This window comes from Eptatretus burgeri, chromosome 13, assembly GCF_056783735.1.
Source record: "Eptatretus burgeri isolate ZD-2024b chromosome 13, Ebu_testis_v1, whole genome shotgun sequence".
NCBI lineage: Eukaryota > Metazoa > Chordata > Myxini > Myxiniformes > Myxinidae > Eptatretus > Eptatretus burgeri.
In genome coordinates this window covers 72,040,558-72,065,524 of record NC_140973.1, presented here as the reverse complement: position 1 = coordinate 72,065,524, position 24,967 = coordinate 72,040,558, and the positions used below count along the sequence as shown (strand labels likewise).

At 42.2% G+C, this 24,967-nt stretch overlaps 1 protein-coding gene and 1 long non-coding RNA gene across 2 annotated transcripts in view; one reads left to right on the top strand and one right to left on the bottom strand.

Moving 5' to 3' along the window:
- Window positions 1–24,967, bottom strand: part of LOC147014748 (metabotropic glutamate receptor 6-like) — an 817,753-nt gene that overhangs the window by 467,912 nt on the left and 324,874 nt on the right. The gene's annotated exons all lie outside the window — the stretch shown is intronic.
- Window positions 11–6,058, top strand: LOC147014749 (uncharacterized). Its single transcript, XR_015050894.1, has 2 exons — window positions 11–337; window positions 3,534–6,058. It is a non-coding gene; the product is annotated as an uncharacterized LOC147014749 (long non-coding RNA).

The window sequence follows — 24,967 nt, the reverse complement described above, 5'->3', positions numbered from 1 at the left end:
TCTCTCTCTCTCTCTCTCTCTCTCTCTCTCTCTCTCTCTCTCTCTCTCTCTCTCTCTCTCTCTCTCTCTCTCTCTCTCTCTCTCTCTCTCTCTCTCTCTATCTCTCTCTCTCTCTCTGTCTCTCTCTCTCTCTCTCTGCACAGCTGTTGCTCGCTTGGCACGTGCGTGCAATCGCGAAGACCTGTTGCTCAGTTCCTGGCGGTACGCACGGAGCCTGTGTTGCTTTCTCCTTTCCCTCTTCTCATCGTCTAAATGTTTTAGTTTTCGTTTTCTCTTGACCCCTTTCTCCTTGTTTTCTCTTTTCCATTGAGCGAGAGAGAGAAAGAGAGCGCGCACGGTAGGTGGAGTTCGGGTTTCTCAGAACGCCTCCCGGTTTTGAGGCCTGGTTTCCATCCGACGTGTTTTGTTAGTTTTTGCCATCGCTTTGGCTCCTTTAAATGATTCTTGGACCGCGTCCATATTATTATCATTAGTATTATTATTATTTTCCTCCATTCGCCAGCTTCGCTTGTGTATTGGTTTTTATTATTATTATTATTATTATTATTTTTTTTTTTTTTTTTTTTTTACCCTGAGGCATTGAGTGTTATTACGCCTAAATCATGGCGACCGTTGAGCTGTTAGAGTCTTTAAGTCGGAAAAATGGGTTTTCGTGTACGCCACCACCCGAAATCTCAGTTGAAAAAGTTGTTTTGTGTGTCGGAAAATTAATCGGCATGCATAGTGTAATAGCTGCATCGAGAATGAATCAGCGTGTTGTTATCTTCGTCGCTAAAGAGGAAATGTTGGCGCAGCTTGTGGAGTCAGGACTGACTGTGGAGCCAGATATATTCCTCTTCATATCACCCCTCGATGTTCCATCGATGAAGGTACTCCTGTCAAATATTCCTCCCTTCATAAAAAACGAGCAGGTAAAGGCTGCTTTAGAACAGTATGGCACTGTGGTTTCAAAAATAACTTTCATTCCTGTTCGGTTTAAGGACCACAGTACAAAACATATTCTTTCCTTTCGACGTCAACTATTTATTATTCCGAAGCCAAACATTCGTGAGCTTGACGTGATGTTAAAAATTGAACATGAAAAGTTTACTTTCCGCATCTTTGCTATATCACAGACTTTAGTGTGTTACAAATGTGGACAGTATGGTCACATGAAAAATGAATGCCCAAGGGGCATTGAAAAAGAATCAAGTAAAGTTGAAAATGTAAATGAACCTGACGTCACTGGGGTGTCTACTGAGGCAGGGGAAAACTCTGAAAATCAAACAAATGCAAAAAATGAGTCTGGTTGGGTGACACGAGGAAAACAGAGGCACCAAAGTGCAGTTTTAGTCGAACCTTCTTCATACGCGGAAGCGGTCGCTGTGAAGAGGGTTTCACTCAATCGGAAAGAGAGTAACCAAAATCCTTCAGGTGTTTATGCCTGCCCTCTCACATGTGATGACGAGGAGACTATGGAGCTTCAAAACAAACCATCAGTAGATGTCCCAGGCAGAGACGAAATTTGTTCTGGACATACAGTAGGTAGTCATACACTGAAGCAGAATGTTCATGCGGAGATTGTGTCTAACACCGAAGAACCAACTGTTGAAACCATAGTCGTGCCTAATACCTCAGAACCAGCAGTTCAGACTACAGTGGAGCCTACTAACTCAGAGCCATCTATCCAAACTATAGTTGTGCCTAACACCACAGAACAATCTCACCAAACTGTAATTGCACCGAGTACCATAGAACTGCCTGTCACATCTACAGCCACACCCATTACCTCAGTGACTTTGAAGCAGACACCTGAAAAGTTAGAAGGAAATCTGCTTCCTGAGGATTCCTTTTTCGTGAAACCATTTCCAATGTCTGCTATATCTGTAAAGAAAAAGGATGCTGAATTTGAACACGAGTCGTGTGATTCCGATGATACTTGTTCAATATCAGATTCTTCTGAGTTGGATGGTGCAGCTGGAGATTCACAAGACCACAAGGGCTTAAATACCCCTGCTCCTGCGAAGGTGATCAAGTTCCTCCATAACACCTTTCGGAAAAAAATTAAACTAACAGATTTCTTTCCAGAACTCGATAAATTTATGCTTACGCATCCCTTATTACTAAAAATCCGGCAGCCTATGGCGCCAATGAATCCCACGTACAGAGATTGAGGAAATATGTAACTCTGGCAAGGAAAGAACTTCAGTAACCAGTACCCACCTATAAAATACTAAAATGGTTTTGTCTCTTGCTTGTTTAAACATAAATGGGGGCCGCGCCCCTATACGTAAAACACATGTTCGACTGTTACTTGATCAAAAGCATATTGATGTAGCTCTTCTTCAGGATGTGCGTTGTGGACCGACTTGTTCTGCAGAGTGGCAAACCACAATAAGGGGTTCTTGGTTTTTCAGTTCCTTTGATTGCTGCAGTGCAGGAGTTGCTTTCTGGTTTCGATCAAGTCTTTCGTCGGACCAAATTGTTTTTCACGAATTCATGCAAGGTCATTTGGCTTTTGTGGTTTTTTTTCTTATGGAGGCTATAAAAATCACACTATTAAATGCTTATGTCCCAAGTAATCCTGCAAAAAGAAACGAATATTTTTCCATTCTTGATGATTGTTTATCCCAGATTGATTTTAGTGGTCTCGTGTGCCTCGCTGGTGATTTTAATTGTACCTTGGAGCCAGCTCTGGACCGTAATGGCTCAGAACCTCACCCTGAGAGTGCAAAAGGGTTTGCGACCATTTTAGCAAAGTATAATTTGGTTGATGGTTGGAGATTGCAGCACCCCAAAGTTAAACAATATTCGTGGTGTCAAGCTTCCAATAACAGGGTATCGTTCGCTCGCTTAGATAGATTTTATGTTAATTTTGATTTTCGGAACTTCATATTGTCTACGGCAATTTCTCCCTCTGGCTTTTCGGATCACCACCTAGTTTCTTTAAAATTAACTTTTCCCTATCTTCAACGTAGGAGTGCCTATTGGGCTATAAATGTTAGTCTTTTGGAAGACATTGTTTTTTGCAATGCTTTTAGGATCTTTTTGACTTCTCTTTACGGAAGGAAAAATACTTTTCATAGCAAGCTACAATGGTGGGATATTGTAAAAATCCACATCAAAATCTTTTGTCAGCAGTATAAACTTCATCACTCTCAGGATAGTCTTTCAAGGATAACGATTCTAGAAAAAGAGGTTTTAGAATTGCAAAGAAATCCTCTTGAGTTGAACAGAAATCAAGGATTACGTAAAGAATTTATAACTAAAAAAGAACTTCTTCACAGTCTTGTCAACGAAAGGGCTAAAGGGGCTTTAGTGCGGCTTAAGATTAAAAATTTGAGTCTTTTTGACACTTCATCAAAGTTTTTCTTCTCTTTGGAGAGGAAAACTAAAGCTCAACAACAACTATTATCTGTACAATCACCTGAAGGAGAGATAGTAAGTGAACCTAAGATGATTAAAAGAATTGTAGTCGATTATTTTTCTTCTTTATTCTGTGCAAAAAGATTGATTTGAATGTTGCAAAAGCCTTTATTGAACCTTTACCCAAGTTGTCTGAGTCACAGCGAGCCTCTTTGGAGAGGTCCATCACGCTGGAGGAGTTGGGTCTTGCTCTTTCCAGTATGGCGTCCGGGAAAGCTCCTGGTCTGGATGGAATCCCCTGTGAATTCTACAAAACCTTTTGGGACATTATCGGACCCGAACTTTTGGAAGTACTCAAGGAAAGTTTTCAAGTTGGGGAGCTCCCCCTAAGTTTCCGGCGAGCCGTTGTTTCCTTGTTACCAAAGAAGGGAGACACCCAGTTACTCAGAAACTGGCGTCCTGTCTCCTTACTGAACACCGACTACAAGATTTTTTCAAAGGTCCTTGCCTCTCGCTTAAAATTGGTAGTCCAATCTTTGGTGCATCCTGATCAAACCTGTTGTGTGCCTGGACGATCAATATATGACAATCTTGGCGCTGTTCGTGACATTGCTGATGTGTGTGATCTTCTGAATAAAAGTACTGGCTTAATCTTTGTTGATCAAGAGCATGCCTTTGATAGTATAGATCATAGTTATCTATTTGCTATCCTAAAGGGTTTTGGTTTTGGTCGTATTTTTGTATCATATATTCAGTTGTTGTATCACAATATTTCTAGTTTATTCAAAATAAATAATGAGTTGATTCCTCCCTTTACTGTTACCAGAGGAATAAGGCAAGGGTGTCCCTTATCCGAACTCCTTTATGTTATTTCCATTGAACCCCTTTTAGTTAAATTGCGTGAGAAACTTGTGGGATTCTCTGTCGCTCCGGACATACCTGCTATAAAAGTTGTTGCTTATGCAGATGATATCTGCACTACAATTCAATGTCAAGAAGATGTATCTGAACTACTTAAAACTATGAATAATTTTACCCTTGCTTGCTCTAACAGCTTGCTCAGCCAGAGTAAACTGGACAAAGAGTTATGCCTCCTTTTTTGGATTAGCAATGCATTTTTCCTTCCCAACACTACCTGGCAATTTATCCTGGAAGAATAATAGTGTTTACCATTTGGGTGTACACCTTGGTGATGCTCAAAGTATTCAGAAAAACTGGGATGGACTAACAGACAAAGTCTACTCCAGACTTCAGAGATGGAGGGGCCTTCTGTGCAAATTATCATATCATGGAAGAGTTTTAGTTATTAACAATTTGGTGTCTTCCATCTTGTGGCACAGGTTTATTGTCTTGCAGCCACCTGCATGGCTAATTAAAAATATTCAAAAACACTTAATCGATTTTTTCTGGGGTGGTATGCACTGGCTTCGACCAGGTGTGCTCAGCCTTTCTCGGAATGAGGGGGGTCAAGGGCTTGTTGACATCACCAGCAGGATCATGACTTTCCGCATTCTTTTTGTGAAAAAGTTGCTTTATAACCACATGCCTTGGGAGAGTTTGACCCTTTGTTTGCTAAAGCAAGCGGGCCGGCTAGGATATGGCCATGAGCTTTTTTTGCTCGACCTCCTGAAGATCGACGTGTCACCACTTCCTCTGTATATGCAGAGTGTGATCAATGCTTGGCAAGCTTTATCACTGCAACGTGAGGTCACTTCCTTTACTGCCTCGATGTTCTTTTTCTCAGCAAAATGAACCAGTTTTCTACAATCCCTGTTTTACAGGAATCCCATCCTCTAGGGCTTTTGTGCAACATTTTGTGGGGTCCAATATACTTCTTGTGCATAATCTGCTGGATTTTTCAAAAGAAAGATGGAAATCTGGTCATGAAATCTCCACCATTACTGGGTTGAAATCAATTCGGATAATTGGTCAGCTTTTTTCTGCTATCTTAAAGGCATTAATGAGTTTTGGAGTGGGTTTCAGGAGTCTTTTTGATATTGTGGATTTGCCCAATCAATATGCCTTCCCTGTTTTGCTTTTGGACTGGGATGGCAAATCTGTACCTTTAAATTCCATTGAGAAGGGGAACCTGTATTCCTTTTGTATTCAGTATATTTTTGCTGATTCAGTTAAAAGTCCTTTCGGGATTCAATGGAAAGAACATTTGCCAACTTCGACCCCTCTTGTCCCTGCATGGAGAGGTTTATATACCCCCCCAATTTCTAAACGTTCGGGCGACCTGCAATGGAGATTAGTGCATTGCATCCTCCCTTATAATATCTTATTGCACAAGTTTTCCAATGAGATCCCAGAATTGTGCCCATTTTGTGAAAACAATGAAACGCTTTGTCATGCATATGTAGATTGCATAAGACTTGTCCCTCTTTTTCAGTTTTTGCATGATATTATTTTAAAGATGGGTCTTTCTCTTTCCTTGGTGAAATTTATTTATGGTTTCCCTATTTCCTCTAGTTTCAAATCTGAGACTGCTTTGGCCACGTTTTTGGTTGCTGAAGCAAAAATGGCAATTTATAAGACAAGGAAAAAGAAGGTGGAATCTGCGGATGCTTGTTCTTGTGTTTTATTAACCTTTAGAACTTTAGTTGTGTCTCGCATTCAGCTTGATTTCTTTTTCTGTTGCAAGTCTGGGAGAATGCAGGATTTTGTTGACAAATGGTGTGTAAAAAATGTTCTTTGCTCTGTTGTAAATGAATCACTTGAATTTCCTTTCTGATTTAAAATGTATGAATCAACCTAAAATGTTTTTTAATAATTGGTTGTCCATCTGTTTTGGTAAAATATTTTTTTCTACCTTTATAAATACCCTCTTGTTTGTTATAATATATTTTGTTTGCTTGCTGTGAAAAACAGTTAAGTGTTGTGCTGACGCCTTTGTCTCATTGGTGAGACACCTTTTTATACTTTTTTAATAAAAGAATATAAAAACTCAAATCTCTATCTCTATCTCTATCTCTATCTCTATCTCTATCTCTATCTATCTCTCTCTCTCTCTCTCTCTCTCTCTCTCTCTCTCTCTCTCTCTCTCTCTCTCTCTCTCTCTCTCTCTCTCTCTCTCTCTCTCTCTCTCTCTCTCTCTCTCTCTCTCTCTCTCTCTCTCTCTCTCTCTCTCTCTCTCTCTCTCTCTCACACCCCCTGCTGGTCGTTGGTGAGTCGTGCATGGGTGTGGCGTCATGGTGGCTCTGTGTGTGCAGCTGTGAGTACTGTGCTGTGTTAGTGTTGTTCCTGTCCCTATTTCGCTTCCCTCTGTGTCCCCGTACGTGTTTGTGGAGTTCTTTCCCTGTTTCCCTTCCTGCTGAGACGAGAGAGAGGGAGAGCGCGCACGGTAGGTGCTTTGTGGGTTTTCCTTGAAACCTTCGGGTTTCCGGGCCTACTTTTTCATCTGCCTTGTTTTCATAGGCCTGCCGTTTATCGGTGGTTTAGCTTCTTCCTTATACTCTTCCTTTCCCTTATACTTCATTTGACCCCACTTGCTGGTTGCTTGTGACGGTTTTCCTTTGTTAAACTTAAACTTCTCTTATTTTGCTTTAAGCTATGGCAAACGGACGTTTGCACAATAGTGTGTACGAGTCACTCACTCGGAAAAATGGAGTGACAATGACTCCACCTGATGGAGTTAGTGTTGAGAACGTGGTGATGGCTCTGGGAGAGCTCGTAGGAATCGAGAATGTTCTCGCTGCTTCAAAAATGAGCCAACGTGTCGTGGTTTTCTTGTCGGAGGAGCGACACGTGGCTCAGGCGGTCGAAACCGGTCTATCCGTACCGCCAGACGTCTTCGTCAACGTTAGTTATCTCGATACGATGGCGGTAAAATTAACACTGTCCAACATCCCGCCCTTCTTCTCGAGTGAGGAGATTGTCGCTGCATTAAGCGTTTTTGGCACAGTTGTATCACGAATCTCCATGATTCCACTTCGTCTCCGCTCTGACGCTTCGGTTCGCCACATCATGTCGTTCCGACGTCATTGCTATATCATTCTAAAAAACAACGCTCAATCGCTCAATGCAGTTATGACTTTAAAAAATAAAAACCGCGATTACCAGATTTATATCGCAACGGAGACCACAACTTGTTTTATCTGTGGTGAATCGGGACATTTAAAAAGCGATTGCCCCAAGAATATATTCAGTGGAATATCTAGTGTGGTCGAACCCATTGAGACGAATAGTGGTATATCTAGAGTTGGGAACGTTGGTGACGCTTCAAACTCGAACAATCTGCCTGGGCCGCCGAGAGTGGAGGTAAATCCCCCCCTCGCGGATGACGAAAGCTTCACCGTTGTTCCTTCAAAAAGGAAACATAAATTGAAGCATTTAAATGATAACAATAGTCAAGATGTGACGGCGAGCTGTGCAAAAAAGATGGCGCCGGCTGCCGAGAATAATGACTCGTGTTTGGAAGCAACAATAGATGCTCTTTTTAAAACGAAAAATCGATTTGATGTAATTGCTCCAGAGGATGATGACTTTTTTGTCGGTGGGGTTAGTGAACATGAGGAGGAGATTGGTTTTGTGCAGCAGGGAGCACACGTGACCACTCCCATAGTCACAGGCACCTTGGATATTAACACCGAATCCACTGTAACCCCCTCCCTGTAAAGACCAACAGTGAAATGTGTACCGTTTCTAAGTCACCAATAACTCCAAACCTGGTTGAATCAGGGTGTAAAGCTTCAACTAGTGAAACACCAGGTTCATCTCAAGCGGAATATAACGTTCCTTCCATTAGTATTCTTCCTCCTCCCCGTCCTCTTCACCCTCCCACTCCTCCTCCTCCTCCCCCTCCCACTTCTAATCTTCTTCCTCTTCCCACCCCTCCTCCTCCTCCCACTCCACCTCCCCCTACTCCACCTCCCCCTACTCCACCTCCCCCTACTCCACCTCCCCCACTCCTCCTCCCCCCACTCCTCCCCCCACTCCTCCTCCCTCCACTCCTCCTCCCTCCACTCTTCCTTCCCCGACTCCTCCGACTCCTTCTCCCCCTTTGGAAGCGGAATGTGAGGCTTCCCTTATTAAACCATCAGCTCCATCTTTGGAGCATAACGATAATGTAATGGACACCGATCGGTACTAGGATTATGATTCGGACGGGGACTCATCACTTGCTTCTTGTGGCAGTGCTGAAGCATGGAATGATCCAGTTTCCCAAGATTCGGAGAGTGTTACCAGTGTTCCACCTGCTGATATCATAAAGTTTCTTCATGACACCTTTCGCAAGAAACATGTTAAAATTAAAAACTTTTTCCCTGACTTATCCGGCTTTATAATCTCTGCGAAGCTTTTGCTCCTCAAAGCCGGACAGCTTGGTGTGACGGAATCACAAGTGTATCGACTCCGGAAATGCATCCTCAAAGCAAAGAATGAGCTGCAGACACAGAGAGACTAAGTTTTTGACACACCCTAACTCTATGTTAGCCTATGGCCTTCTCTATAGCGAGTTTAAATATTAATGGGGGACGCTCCTCCATCCGTAAAGCAGAAGTTAAACAGTTTGTTGAGACCAATGACATTGATGTTTTGCTTTTGCAAGAAACAAGATGCAGCTCCTCTTGTGCAAGTGAATAGCAAAGGACAATGAGGGGAAAATGGTTTTTTTAGTAGTCTGGAACACCCAAGGGCTGGGGTGGCTGTTTATATACAACCTTCCTTTTGCAGTCCCAGTGTTGTTTTTAATGAGATTATCAAAGGGTATTTGATTTCACTCACCTTCACACACAATGGCTTTAAACACACCGTACTGAATGTCTACGCACCGAGCGATAGCACGGAGAGACTCACCTTTTACACACACTTAGAAACGTCTCTTGTACACATTGATTTTGATGGACTTGTCTGCTTGGGTGGAGATTTTAACTGCACGATGGACCCCGCCATTGATCGTAATGGAGAGGAGCCGCACCCAGCAAGCGCAGCGCCTTTGTTGAGAGCCTTGTCCAAGTTTTCCCTGGTTGATGTGTGGAGAATCCGCAATCTTTCTCTCCACCAATACACGTGGAGTCGGTGTTCAAAAGGCCACCTATCACTTGCAAGATTGGACCATTTCTACATCAACAGTACCTTTTTAAATGTTGTGAGCAATATGGACATTATTCCGAGCGGCTTCTCAGACCATCACATGGTCGCACTTCGTATTCACCAACCAGTTCGGAATCGTGGTGCTGCCTACTGGACCTTCAACGCAAGCCTCTTGGATGACCAACTGTTTGTCGATGCCTTTGGTGTGTTCTGGAGAGCCTTGCTCCAACATAAAACTTCCTTCCCCTGCCTTGGAAAATGGTGGGACAACGTCAAAGTGCAAATAAGATCCTTTTGCCAACAATATGGAGCCTACCTCACCAAATATGACTCTGCCCTTCAATCCTTGCTTGCCAAAGAAATATTATATTTGCAGACCAACCTCTTGGCCTCAAATCATGAAAGAACCAACCTCTTGCTGGCGAAGAAAAAAGCTCTTCTTGCTGGACTTTGTGCAAAGCAAGCCAGAGGAGCGCTGATTCGTCTCCGACTGGAGAATTTGTGCTACCTGGACACCTCCTCTAAGTTCTTTTTTGGACTGGAAGCTCAAACAAAGAGAAGTCAGCAGATAACTTCAGTAAGGACAAAGGAAGGAAGAATAACACACAATCAAAAAGATGTTAGAGCCTCACTCAGACACTACTTTACTGAACTTTACCATGCTCCGAAAATCGACAACAAAATGGTAACAGTGCTGACTTCTTCCTTACCTACCTTGTTAAAATCTGCAGTTCTACAAATGGACAAGGAAGAAACTTTGGAGGAACTCCAAGCTGCTCTTCAAACTCTACCCTCGGGTAAGGCCTCCGGCCTGGATGGAATTCCTGCGGAATTTTATAAAACCTTTTGGGACCTCCTCGGACCAGAACTACTTGAGGTTATAATCGACGGTCGACGATCAGGCTCACTGCCATTAAGCTGCCGGAGGGCTGTCCTCGCCCTTATCCCCAAAAAAGGAGACCTTCAGCAACCACACAACTGGCGTCCCATCTCATTACTCTGTGCAGACTACAAAATATTTTCCAAGGCCCTTGCCAACCGCCTTAAAGCCATAATCGAGGAGATCGTACACCCAGATCAGTCTTACTGTGTCCCGAAGAGGACAATTCATGACAGTATCTTCATTGTGCGTGATATAATTGACATCTGTTCTCTTGAACAAAGAAATGTCGGGTTGGTGTTCTTAGATCAAGAAAAGGCCTTTGATACCATTGATCATTTTTATCTTTTCTCTGTTTTACGGGGGTTTGGTTTTGGGGAAAATTTTATCTCTCATGTGCAGTTACTGTATAACAACACTTTTAGTCTCTTAAAGGTTAACAACATTTTATGTCCCCCTTTCCCGGTTAATAGAGGCATTCGTCAAGGGTGCCCTCTTTCTGGCCTCCTGTACTTTCTTGCGATTGAGCCTTTGCTCGTTCGGTTGCGTGCACGTCTTCTTGGTTTCCTTCCTCAACCAATGGCGAACCCGTTTAAAGTGATTGCTTATGCAGATGATCTTTGTGCAATCGTTCGCTCGAATGAGGACGTCTCAGCCTTGGTCCGTTGCATTCATGAATTTGGTTTGGCAAGTTCCACAAAAGTGAACTGGGGAAAAAGCAGAGCTCTCCATCTTGGTCCACAAAATGGCGCCATTCCTCCGACTCTTCCCGAGAAACTTAAATGGGAAAGGGATGGAATTCTTTACCTAGGCGTCTTTCTTGGAACTGAGAACTTCATTTTAAAAAACTGGGAATCTCTAATAATTAAAACTGAGAGACGTTTACGAAAGTGGAAGGGCTTACTTTGTCAACTCTCCTATCGGGGCCAAACCCTTGTTATAAACAACCTTGTTGATAACAATTGACTTCTTTTGGGGAGGAAAGCATTGGCTCCAACCTGGTGTGTTAAACCTGCCTGTTTCTGAAGGAGGACAGGGGCTGATTGCTATTACCAGCAAGGTGATGGCTTTCCGCCTCCTTTCGCTTCGCAGACTGCTGTACACGGACGTCTCGTGGAAGGCCTTGGCTCACTGCCTGCTTCGGCAGGCAGGGAAACTCGGCTACGATCAGCAACTGTTCCTTATTGACACCAAGAAAGTTGATATTGCATCAGTCCCCCTGTTTTATAGAAGCATGCTGAAGGCATGGCAGGCAGTCACTGTTCGCCAAAATAACAATGACTACTCCCTGGAAATGTTCTTAAATGAGCCTATCTTTTAAAACCCCATTTTTGAAGGGGTCTGCAGCAATTGTATTCTTGTGCAGAAGTTTATTGATGCTGGATGTACGAAGGTAAAAGATCTCATAACTCTTTCTCCTTACAAGTGGAAGCCAGCTGCTGACGTCGCTGTGGCCACTGGAGTGAGGTCCATTCGAATTATTGGGAGAATCTTTTCTGTGATTCTGCGCTTTTTCAAGCAAACCAAACTGAAATGGATTCCACAGGTGGAAGCTAACCTTTCTTTTTCCCAACATCCCTTTCCAGAGCTTTTGCTTCATTTTCAAGGTTTCACCTCCTTTAAATTGATGGAAAAATCTTCTGTTTACGCTTTGTGTGTTAAAACCCTTGTTCCCGATAGACCTGCGGAACCACAAGCACATTGGGGGAGAATGCTTCAGACCACTCATTCTACTTCGATCAACTGGCATGTCATGTACAAGGCACCCACTGCCAAGCGCTCCGGAGATTTGCAGTGGCGACTGGCACATTACATTTTACCATCCAATGTTTTATCTCATCGTATATCTCCCGATAACACAGAATTGTGTCCCTTCTGCGGTGCCACAGAAACTATTTTTCATATTTTTATTGATTGCTCAAGGTTGGCACCCCTTTTTACAGTCTTATCACGTGCTATCCGGGGACTCGGCCTAACTTTTACTTGTTGTGGTTTTGTTTACGGTTTTAGCATCTTCCACCAGCGTAAATACGAGTGCCTGTTAGCAAATTATTTGTCCTCTGAAGCGAAGCTTGCTATATACATGTCAAGGAAACGCAAACTTCAAGATGTTTGTGATTCTGTTTCCGATGTTGTTTACCTCTTTAAAACCTTGGTCACAGCACGCGTGCACCTTGAAATTCATTCCAGTGATTGTACACTGTTCTCACAACAGTGGTGTGTGAACACATCCTTATGTGAACTTGTTGATGGTGTACTTACATTGAAGTTTTAATTTACCTTGTTTCTTTGTTGGGCAATGCTCAGGCATTTGCTTGTACTGGTATAACTTATCTTGTCACATCATGATCCCAAACAATCAAGAGGCCAAAAGTCTGTCAGTCTCTCTCTCTCAGTCTCTCTCTCTCAGTCTCTCTCTCTCAGTCTCTCTCTCTCAGTCTCTCTCTCTCAGTCTCTCTCTCTCTCTCTCTCTCTCTCTCTCTCTCTCTCTCTCTCTCTCTCTCTCTCTCTCCCCCCCCCCCCGCACGTGCAAACGCAAGGGGCTGTTGCTCAGTCTCTGGCGGTACGTGTGGAGCCTGTGTTGCTTCTCTCTTCTTATCATCTTCTCCTCTCTCTCTAATGTATTTTTTGGGGGTGTTCCTTATGTATAAACTGTTATCAATGCTTTATCGATTACTTGAAAATTGAATTGGTTTCTTCTCTTCTTTTTTTTCCACTCTTGTAAAAATCCTTTGCTTTGTTGTATTGAATTTTTACCCTTTATACTTTTTTTTTTTTGTAATAAAAGAATATAAAAGTCTCTCTCTCTCTCTCTCTCTCTCTCTCTCTCTCTCTCTCTCTCTCTCTCTCTCTCTCTCTCTCTCTCTCTCTGTCTGTCTGTCTGTCTGTCTGTCTGTCTCTCTCTCTCTCTCTCTCTCTCTCTCTCTCTCTCTCTCTCCTCTCTCTCCTCTCTCTCTCTCTCTCCTCTCTCTCCTCTCTCCTCTCTCCTCTCTCCTCTCTCCTCTCTCCTCTCTCTCCTCTCTCTCCTCTCTCTCCTCTCTCTCCTCTCTCTCCCCTCCCCCTGGTCCCCCATCTTTCACTTCTGTTGAGGGGACTGCAGCATGTACAAATTAGATTTGGAGCCGACTGATGGGGTACATAGGTCACTGCATGTACGAGCTGTTGGCTTTGAATGCTCCCACCCCCATTCTGAAAGTGTGTGTGTGTGTGTGTGTGTGTGTGTGTGTGTGTGTGTGTGTGTGTGTGTGTGTGTGTGTGTGTGTGTGTGATTGATTGGAATCCACATATGTAGGTTTCAGAATGGGGAATGGAGTCCTCCCAGGGCAGGCTCAAAGTATCCACCTTAATTTCAGTAAGGGATTGCGATTCGTGGACCAAGCTGGGAAGTTTGCTGTTCACAAAGTTTGTCCTCAAATATTCCCAAGGATGGTTTTTAGCTCACCTGTAAAGTAGTCCCGGGGAGCTTATGGGATGGTGTGTTGTCCGTCCGTCTGTCCGCCCACAAATACTTGTAACTTCTTCTCAGAAACTACACAAACAATTTCAATAAGATTTGACCACAACCTTCATCATCCGTAATGACATATAAAAAACGGGGTCTGAAGGGGTCTACAGAGGGAGTTTAAGGGGGGGGGATGGAGTGGAGTGGGTTCCCCCGCCCCAAAGAGGTATTTGCTTTCTTCTCACACGATACGCACAATTGTGATGAAACTTCACTGCAACCTTCATCACCCAAGACGTGCCAAAGTTTGTTCATGACATTAAAAAAATCTGGCACTCAGGGGATTTGAGGGAGGTTGCCCCCCAGCATATTGTTGCGGGCCGGGGTCCAATGGCGAGAACGACCACTGGGTGGGGGAAGTTACGTCATCTCCCACCAGACTCCCAGAATTGTAGGCCGTCGCTCACGGATAATTCCGTGACGCGGCGGGTCGCTTAACCGACCGTGGACGCCAATACCTCCACCGCGTAGCATAGGGTCTTTTTGTCGAGAATCAATTTACCTAATTAACCACGCGGTTTCAACTACCGGGGAACCACGCCCTCAGTATGCCTTGCTCGAACCGAATCACTCTACCAACTACCTTTCCAGTTTGGATGCAGTCGAGCAGACCTGCCAAGAACATACCGGCAAGAAGGAACACATTATCGGGGCTAAAGACCCAGATTCAACTCAGATCCGAACCATGCTGGACCAATGAAGGAAAAGACAAAAACGAACTGGGAACATTTCTCCAATAATTTATTTACAATCAACTTACAAAAGAAGGATACGGAGCAGACTTATCATGAGAATACAGGCAACATTTACAATGATCAAAGCACTTATATAGTACTACTTAACAGAAGGTGCCACACACTCAGATGCACACTCGGACTAAATAAACCCAGATGAATGGCAAGGACTTTTGTAGCCAGGGAGGGAGTGAGCTGAGGTCGCAGTTCTTTTGGTACCTGAGTTTCGGGGAAATGGATGCTCTGTGGTGCGGCACCTGACAATGGTCGCGCAGCTCGGCCCACAGCTGCACGTGTGGAGTTTGTGTGTGCGTGGAGGAGCCCGGGTGGAGAGCGCAGAGTCCAAGGTATGAACGGGGCTTGAAAGTGTGAAAGAGCAGGTGGAGTTCCCGACGCTTGATGTCGTCGGGTAGACCAGTCACAAACAGTGTGCGAACCTTTCTTGACTCCGCAATGTGGGATCCAAGGCACCCAGGATCATTGGGTATCTCCCGCGATGAGGCTGAGTCCCTGGGTCCCTCACTCTCACACTCTCAACGAACTCTCTGACTCGCCCACACCCTCTCAAGATGACTCACTTTCCAGCTCACCCTCTATGAACGAAAGGCCCCCGAAAACAACTACCACCAGACTGAGAATGGTGTCGTAATTTATAGATCCCCAAGGTCGGGGGCAGTGCCTTGACGAAGCAGATGTCACTGTCCGCCCTGGTTGGCCAGGGCTTCCATGGGGTCCGCCCTTTCTGGGTGGGTTTCGGCCATGCCGGGAAGCCCGCCCACTCTGGACTCGCCAAAAAGGTATTGCACAAAGATTTTGCCTCGGAAAGCAAGAGGAAGGTATTGTGGTTCAAAATAAAAGGGGAGAAATGATTTATAAACCTAACTGAAAGCCATCGCAACGCACCCCCTTTTGCTTTCCCACTACACACAAGGTAGGTAGGGATTCTATCTGCACATATACTGAATGGAATAACTGACTTGGGACACCTGTATGTTGTATGCATACGGTTCCGAGAACCGTAACAATATGTACGTATTTGCTTTCTTTTCCAAAACTACACAGACAATTTGACCACCTTGAAACTTGACCACCATCTTCAACTTCCACGACATTAAAAAAAATTGGGGTCGAAGAGGTTCTATGGGGGGGGGTTGCCCCCCAAAATATGTATTTGCTTTCTTTTCTGAAGCCACACACACAATTTTGATGAAACTTGACCACAACCTTTATGACCCATGATACCAAGGTTTGTTCATAGAATTAAAAAAAAAATTCAGATGTATTTACTTTCTTCTTCATTATATATTTTGTGTCATCAATGCCTACCAGTGGTTGCCTGGTTATCTTATCAAGCCAATACCAGGTGAGTGCCCAGTGGTATTGCCCCAATGTTTAATATCTCTGTGTGGTTCTTTGTCATCATTCCTGTAGGTCCAGCTATCACTGGTACAACTTTGGCATTCTTCAGCTTCCAAAATCTTCTCACTTCATTCTTGAGGTTTTGGTGTTTGGTCATTTTCTTGATTTCTGCATCGTTTAGTCCAAAATCACTGCTATTAACACCTCAATCATTAATGGCCTTATCTTTTTTGTACCTAAGTATGACATCTCGTCGTAACGCTTTGTTTTTGATGTTCACGCTCGATGGGATCATGAGGTCGTACGTGAGTGGTTGGTACTTCCATGTTTTCAGTGATTACTTTTGGTTCATGTTCCCACAAATTTTTCTGGAACAGGGATATCAAAGTTTTAGCAGATGTGCCAGCAGATTACTTTACAAACTCTGTTGTGTTGTTGTGTGTACAGCTGTTCTGACATGAGTATTTTTTGTGTGTGTGTTTGGTCATTAAGCATAATATATCATTCTCTTTACTTGACTAACCCCATTTGAGTTTTGTATTTTAAATTAATTTTCTGACATTTGGAGAATTTGTTTTTCCACTTGGAAGTTCTGGGTTACGATGTGTAAATAAAGGTGGAAAAAGTCTGTTTGATTAAATACAATTTAATTCCAGGCTATAAAGCAACAAAAGGTGAAAATTTTGAAAGGAGTGCAGACATTTTATCAGCACTTTATATTGTATTGAGCCAATGGAGTATCCAGACCATCCCTACATAAGAAGTCAACTGACTTCTTGATAATAACCATATATTCTGCACCATCCAAAGCCATTCCACTGTGTAGATTTTTAAAATTATATTTTTGCGGTATCCTTCTATCACAGGCGACTCTACAAACCTCCTTCCATTTTTACCATGCTGTCTTCACTCTATCCTCGATTTCTGCTTCACAACCTCCCTCTTCCTTTCGTGTTGAACCAAGGCGATTTCTGTTCGTGTGTTTGAATTTCTACATTGGTGTCAGCTCTCTAGCCATTATATCTACAATCTTGACCCTCTCTACACCAACCAGTCTTATCACACACCATTACCTCTGTCTTTCTTGCATTAACCTTCAATCCCTGCCTCTCAAAGCTCTCTTGACAATCCAGCACTCTTCACTGCAGCACTTCCTCCGACTCTGCTTTTATGACTAAGTTGTCTGGGAATAGGAGTTACAAAACGGAAGGGACTTTGTAGAGAACCCTGGTGTAGGCCAATCTCCACTCTAAAATATTGTGAATCCCCATTCACTGTCCTTACCATTGTGCTGGCTCCTTCATACATTTCCATCACGATCATAAAAATCCTCTCTGGCACATTCTTCTTCCCAAAGTACCAACTTCTCTTGGAATCCTATCATATCATATCATAATCCCAGTACAGGTTCTTATGTCCTTCTAGCATCTTTTCCTGATTCTGTGTCCCCTTCCTTGCATGAATCCATACTGCATCTCATCTATCTTCACAATCTCTCTTAGCATTTGATATCCAGTTCTCTCCAGTATCTTCATAACATGCTCCATCGATTTGATCCCTCTTTGATTTCCACATTTCATGGTGTTTCCCCTTCTTTTTGAAAATTGGTATTATCATGCTCTTCCTCCAATCATCCGGTATCTTATCCTCACTCCACACTTTCCCAATCAACTCGACCATCCATTTTACTCCCCCAAGCACGAACACCTTCGCTAACTCGACCGCGACTTCAAATGGTCCACAGGTTTCCCCTCTTTTCATTTTTCTCAAGTGTTTTTATAACCTCCTCTTCTTGAACCTCGTTTGCAGGTCTGTTAGTTTCTCATGCCTCCATAAGGGCATCTCTTTCATTTTCCACATTTAGTAATCTCCCAAAGTACTCTTTCTACCACATCCAAACTGAGCAGTTAAATTTTTATACCTGTGTGTCGTAAATTCTAAAGCATCCATCGTAAAAAATCAAAATGTCAGAGGTTCTACAGTTCTTAATATTGCTCTTTGATGTATTCCTTATTCTTTTTCTGCCAACACCAAAAGGTGAACGAACAAAAGCCACCACACACTCCCCTATAATTTTATAATCACAATTGCATTGGGAATGGGTCTATGATTTACTGTCCTTTCCAAATCACCTTTCTTTGGGACTAACGCAATCATATTTTCTCAGCGTAATGTAGCGATTCCAAACCTTGGGGTTGCCATTCACTTGGGATCACGATGATAAATAAAATGGGTTCATGAAGGCCCCTGGCAGGTGGTCTTTGTTATCCTGTTCAAATAAAACGAGAAGGATAGAGTGCATACCTCCAACACGTAATACCTAATGTGCTCTACCTCTCTCTCTCGAGATGTGTGCTCTTGGTAGAGCGCATATATCCGCCACGTAATGCCTGATCCACGAGAACATATCTGGCCCATTACATTTTTGAAATATGGGCTGTTTCACAATGAGGGTACCAAGTTTGTCTCACAACCACTAAAAATTCAAACTCAATATTTTAATATTTTTATTTCTCCAAATCCAACATTGTTAATTACAATATTAAATCCAAATTTTTGGAGCATCTGAATGAATATTTCTTATTAAAAATAATACCCCAAGGATGTTAGGAGAGTATTTTTTTAACCTACAACAGTCATTAATACAATTCAGCTATAACCACAAAATAACAACACTATTAAACTTCAGTGGTTTTCATATGTTCCACAAGTATTATTCCATTACTGGAATTATGATTCAGTATACAAATGAAGTATATTTGTAGAAATATCAATAAAAGACTGAACTAAGTTTCAAATATCCAGAAAAAGATGTTTCAATTACCACTGTCACTAATAGCACTGCATATGATGGAATTTAGCACAACATTTTTAAACTACACATACTTTTGTACATATTCTGAAAAAAATTACTAATTTATCTCTGAAAATAAAAGTTTACCACCACAATGAAAAATATGAAGAAAATCACATATTTCTTCCAGAGAGGACATAATTTTTTTGACATGAAGCAATACATTCTGTACAAGATATAACTGCAAAGTAATACATTTATCTTATAATGCCAATACAAAATACACCTAGTAAGTGAATCTAGACGGGATTTTGACACTTTTTAAAACCGGCTGTATCATTTAGCCCAACGGTTTCTAAAGATGCGATAACTTTGAGATGTATTAGTATTCAGACATTTATTGAATAATATATTATATTTTATTTAGTAATATAATTTAAAGCTATATGCAAAATAGGACCTGTCCTTAAAAAAAATAATAGCAGTTTATTCCATACACTAAAAGTTTCTCAGCATGTTAAATATCATTTGGAAATTCCCCAAAATGCTTCCAGAGAGGACATTTTTGACATGGACATTCAATCAGTGTTGTAACAAGATAAATTACATAAATGAAAATACTTTTTACTGATAATGGATATTCATGACCATGTCAACCTTACAAAACATCAAAATTTATAGCCAGCAATTAGTTTCCTTATAACTCGTGGCAGTTTAGGTGTTTCCGGAGAGGACACATTTTTGACGAACACATGTAAGGCAATCAGAGCAGGCCATGCAAATAGAAGGTTATTGGTTACACTCAAACTTTGTAGCATAATATCAGTGCAGGTATATACACGCTTGGTAAAACACACAATAAACTTTTAAAAAGCCAATTTATTTATATAAAAAATTCTTCTACAATATGCAGGAGAGGACATTTTTTGACGGACGAACGGTGGGACATATTTATTGAGGGCAAAATAAATATTCATAGTCTGAAATGAATAATGTGTTGTGGACAAAGTACAGAAGAGGTATTAAATTTATGCAACAACAAATAAAAGTCCCAATTTCTGCTTGTATTTGTTTATACACTGTGAATGCAGTGTACCTGGAGAAAATGAGACAGCTATTTGTCAAAAAAAATGGCAATTTTTATGCCATTCTGCCAAAAATTGACATTTTTTGTCAAATAAAAAGTGGTCCAAGTTGTGCCATCACGAGTACCAACTACTGGCCCTAATGACAGAGATACTACAGCCTCCCATTTAGCGATTTAGCATGCAAGGGTACAAAATACCGGAAATGACCATGACTGTGAAACAGCCCATATCGTGCTATATATAGTTTTTGGCCCAATCTCTCAATGGTGAAGAATCATTTTAAAAATATCAGATCCGGATCCGGATTCAGATCTTCACGAAAATTGAATCAATTCGTTCTTGTTACACACCAAACATGTCCACCAAGTTTCACCCGAATCCGCCCACAACTTTTTGAGATATCCTGCACACAAACGAACAAACAAACAAGCAGTCATAGACTGGTAATTACGAAATCGTCAACTTTACCTCTGACCTTGTCTAATAAAAGCTGTCTCTAGAGAAGGTAGCGATGCAAACCAGAAGTTTCTACGATGATTCTGTATCAAACCATCAAAAATCGTAACGTCGACCGAAGCAAAAATCTCCATTTCTCTACGCAATTATATGATACCTTAACGTGACTCAACGACGCGTCTGCTTGAGCGCACTGCATCATGGGACGACCCGTGACGCGTCGAGTGAAATATTTTTTATACAATCTTAAAACGTCTCCAAAACATCCGATTTTACCAGAATTTCGACAACCGAGTTTTAAGCGTCCGAAGCGATCGCAAAAACCGAAGACAAAATTAAAATCGAAGTTAAAACGAACTCGAAACGTCGAGCAAAGCAAAAATACTCCATTTCTCCACATGAATTTACGGAATTATGTTTGACCTCACTGTGACCTTGACCTTTGACCGATTTTGACCAAAATCTAATCAGCACTCGCCATCATCGTCCTGAATCACGTGGTGTAAGTTGACATTGGTAGCTTCTTCCGTTCTCGAGTTATCGTGCCTACAAACAAACAAACCAACAAGCAGTCATAGACTGATACGAAATTGTCAACTTGACCTCTGACCTTGTCTAATAAAAGCTGTCTCTTGAGAAGGTTCTACGATGATTCTGTACCAAACCATCAAAAATCGAATGTTTGACCTCACTGTGACTTTGACCTTTGATCGATTTTGACCAAAATGAAATCAGCGCTGGCCACCACCCTCCTGAATCACATGGTGCAATTTGACATTGGTAGCTTCTTCCATTCTCGAGTTATCGTGCCTACAAACAAACAAACAAACAGAAACGGAAGTCATCAATATACTCACGAAATCTTTAGATTTCGTAAGTAACAAACAAACAAACAAACAAACAAGCAGTCATAGACTGGTACTTGCGAAATCCTCAACTTGACCTCTGACCTTGTCTAATAAAAGCTGTCTCAAGAGAAGTTAGCAACGCAAACCAGAAGTTTCTACGATGATTCTGTTCCAAACCATCAAAAATCGAATGCCTGACCTCACTGTGACCTTGACCGTTGACCGATTTTTACCAAAATCAAATCAGCACCAGCCATCACGCTCCTGAATCACGTGGTGTAATTTGACATTGGTGGCTTCTTCCGTTCTCGAGTTATCTGTACCAAACCATCAAAAATCGAATATTTGACCTCACCGTGACCTTGACCTTTGACCGATTTTGACCAAAATCTAATTAGCATTTGCCATCACCCTCCTGAATCACGTGGTGTAATTTGACATTGGTAGTTTCTTCCGTTCTCGAGTTATCGTGCCTACAAACAAACAAACAAACAAACGGAAGTCATCAATATACTTCCGAAATCTTTCGATTTCGTAAGTAACAAACAAACAAACAAGCAGTCATCGACTGGTACTTACGAAATCGTCAACTTGACCTCTGACCTTGTCTAATAAAAGCTGTCTCTTGAGAAGGTCGCGACGCAAACCAGAAGTTTCTATGATGATTCTGTACCAAACCATCAAAAATCAAAGTTTTGGATGTTTGACGTCACTGTGACCTTGACCTTTGACCGATTTTGACCAAAATCTAATCAGCACTAGCCATCAGCATCCTGAATCACGTGGTGTAATTTGACCTTGGTAGCTTCTTCCATTCTCGAGTAATCTGTACCAAACCATCAAAAATCGAATATTTGACCTCACTGTGACCTTGACCTTTGACCGATTTTGACCAAAATGTAATCAGCACTAGCCATCACCCTCCTGAATCACGTGGTGTAATTTGACATTGGCAGCTTCTTCCCTTCTCGAGTTACCGTGCCTACAAACAAACAAACAAGCAGTCATAGACTGGTACTTACGAAATCGTCAACTTGACCTCTGACGTTGTCTAATAAAAGCTGTCTCTCGAGAAGGTCGCGACGCAAACCAGAAGTTTCTACGATGATTCTGTATCAAACCATAAAAAATTGTAACGTCGACCGAAGCAAAAATCTCCATTTCTCCACGCAATTATATTATACCTTAACGTAACTCAACGACGCGTCTGCTCGAGCGCACTGCATCATGGGACGACCCGTGACGCGTCGAGTGAAATATTTCTACACAATCTTAAAACGTCTCCAAAACATCTGATTTTTACCAGAATTTTGACAACCGAGTTTTAAGCGTCCTAAGCGATCGCAAAAACCGAAGACAAAATTAAAATCGAAGTTAAAACGAACTCGTAACGTCGAGCGAAGCAAAAATACTCCATTTCTCCACGTGAATTTACGGAATTATGTTTGACCTCACTGTGACCTTGACCTTTGACCGATTTTGACCAAAATCAAATCAGCACCAGCCATCACGCTCCTGAATCACGTGGTGTAATTTAACATTGGTGGCTTCTTCCGTTCTCGAGTTATCTGTACCAAACCATCAAAAATCGAATATTTGACCTCACCGTGACCTTGACCTTTGACCGATTTTGACCAAAATCTAATCAGCACGAGCCATCACCCTCCTGAATCACGTGGTGTAATTTGACATTGGCAGCTTCTTCCGTTCTCGAGTTATCGTGCCTACAAACAGACAAACAAATAAACAAACGGAAGTCATCAATATACTTCCGAAATCTTTCGATTTCGTAACTAACAAACAAACAAACAAACAAGCAGTCATCGACTGGTACTTACGAAATCGTCAACTTGACCTCTGACCTTGTCTAATAAAAGCTGTCTCTTGAGAAGGTCGCGACACAAACCAGAAGTTTCTACGATGATTCTGTACCAAACCATCAAAAATCGAATGTTTTGGATGTTTGACCTCATTGTGACCTTGACCTTTGACCGATTTTGACCAAAATCTAATCAGCACTAGCCATCAGCATCCTGAATCATGTGGTGTAATTTGACCTTGGTAGCTTCTTCCATTCTCGAGTAATCTGTACCAAACCATCAAAAATCGAATATTTGACCTCACCGTGACCTTGACCTTCGACCGATTTTGACCAAAATCTAATCAGCACTAGCCATCACCCTCCTGAATCACTTGGTGTAATTTGACATTGGTAGCTTCTTCTGTTCTCGAGTTATCGTGCCTACAAACAAACAAACAAACAAACAGAAACGGAAGGCATCAATATACTTACGAAATCTTTAGATTTCGTAAGTAACAAACAAACAAGCAGTTATAGACTGGTACTTACGAAATTGTCAACTTGACCTCTGACCTTGTCTAATCAAAGCTGTCTCTAGAGAATGTAGCGACGCAAACCAGAAGTTTCTACGATGATTCTGTACCAAACCATCAAAAATCGAATGTTTTGGATGTTTGACCTCACTGTGACCTTGACCTTTGACCGATTTTGACCAAAATCTAATCATCACTAGCCATCACCCTCCTGAATCACGTGGTGTAATTTGACATTGGTAGCTTCTTCCATTCTCAAGTTATCTGTACCAAACCATCAAAAATCGGATATTTGACCTCACTGTGACCTTGACCTTTGACCGATTTTGACCAAAATCTAATCAGCACCAGCCATCCCCCTCCTGAATCACGTGGTGTAATTTGACATTGGTAGCTTCTTCCATTCTCAAGTTATCTGTACCAAACCATCAAAAATCGGATATTTGACCTCACTGTGACCTTGACCTTTGACCGATTTTGACCAAAATCTAATCAGCACCAGCCATCACCCTCCTGAATCACGTGGTGTAATTTGACATTGGTAGCTTCTTCCGTTCTCGAGTTATCATGCCTACAAACAAACAAACAAACAAACAAACAAACAGAAACGGAAGTCATCCATATACTTACGAAATCTTTAGATTTCGTAAATAACAAACAAACGGAAGTCATCAATACACTTACGAAATCTTTAGATTTTGTAAGTAACAAACAAACAGAAACGGAAGGCATCAATATACTTACGAAATCTTTAGATTTCGTAAGTAACAAACAGACAGACAGACAGAAAGGGGTGAAAACATAACCTCCTTCACCTTTGGTGATGGAGGTAAAAATGGGTACCATTGAAGTACTGCTGCAAAAACTTCAAAATCTTCAATTATGCATTATCTGCATGCAAAACCGTCACCTGGGGAGACAAACTTCCTGCAGAAGATGTTACGACTGAAACAGCTCATCTCGCCCTGTAGCAGGATGACCCAGAGGTACGCACACTCATCTCTGAGCTGTCTCGCCTGGGTTTGAATGCTGACTCAGCTATAAACTGTCACCCTGGTGTTTCACAGGCAGGGTGATTCATCATTGTGTGAGCCACAAACCTCCTACAGAGGATGTTACAACCGAAACAGCTCATCTCGCCCTGCGGCAGGATGACCCAGAGGTACGCACACTCATCTCTGAGCTGTGTAGCCTGGGTTTGAATGCTGAGTCAGCTATAAACTGTCACCCTGGTGTTTCACAGGCAGGGTGATTCATCAATGTGTGAGCCGTCCCTCAGATGGACGGTAAGATTGGTGTCCCATTTGCCCACATTAGTTGATGGACGTTAAAGTTCCCATGGTGCCCTTCATGAAGAGTAGGCAAGTTATCGCCGGTATCCTGGACAAGTTACAAATTCCTGCTCTAACCTGGAGGGGGCATTGCATCAGCAGCACAGCCATGCTCCAAGCAATGGTGCAACCAGCATGCCACAGGGTGCATACAAAGTGAATGAATGAACCAAACACATCCCAAATACCCCAACAATAACTTCTGAGATGCGGTGTTCCAACTCGACCACAAAACCAAACTTGGAGTGGTTGTGTTGCAATGC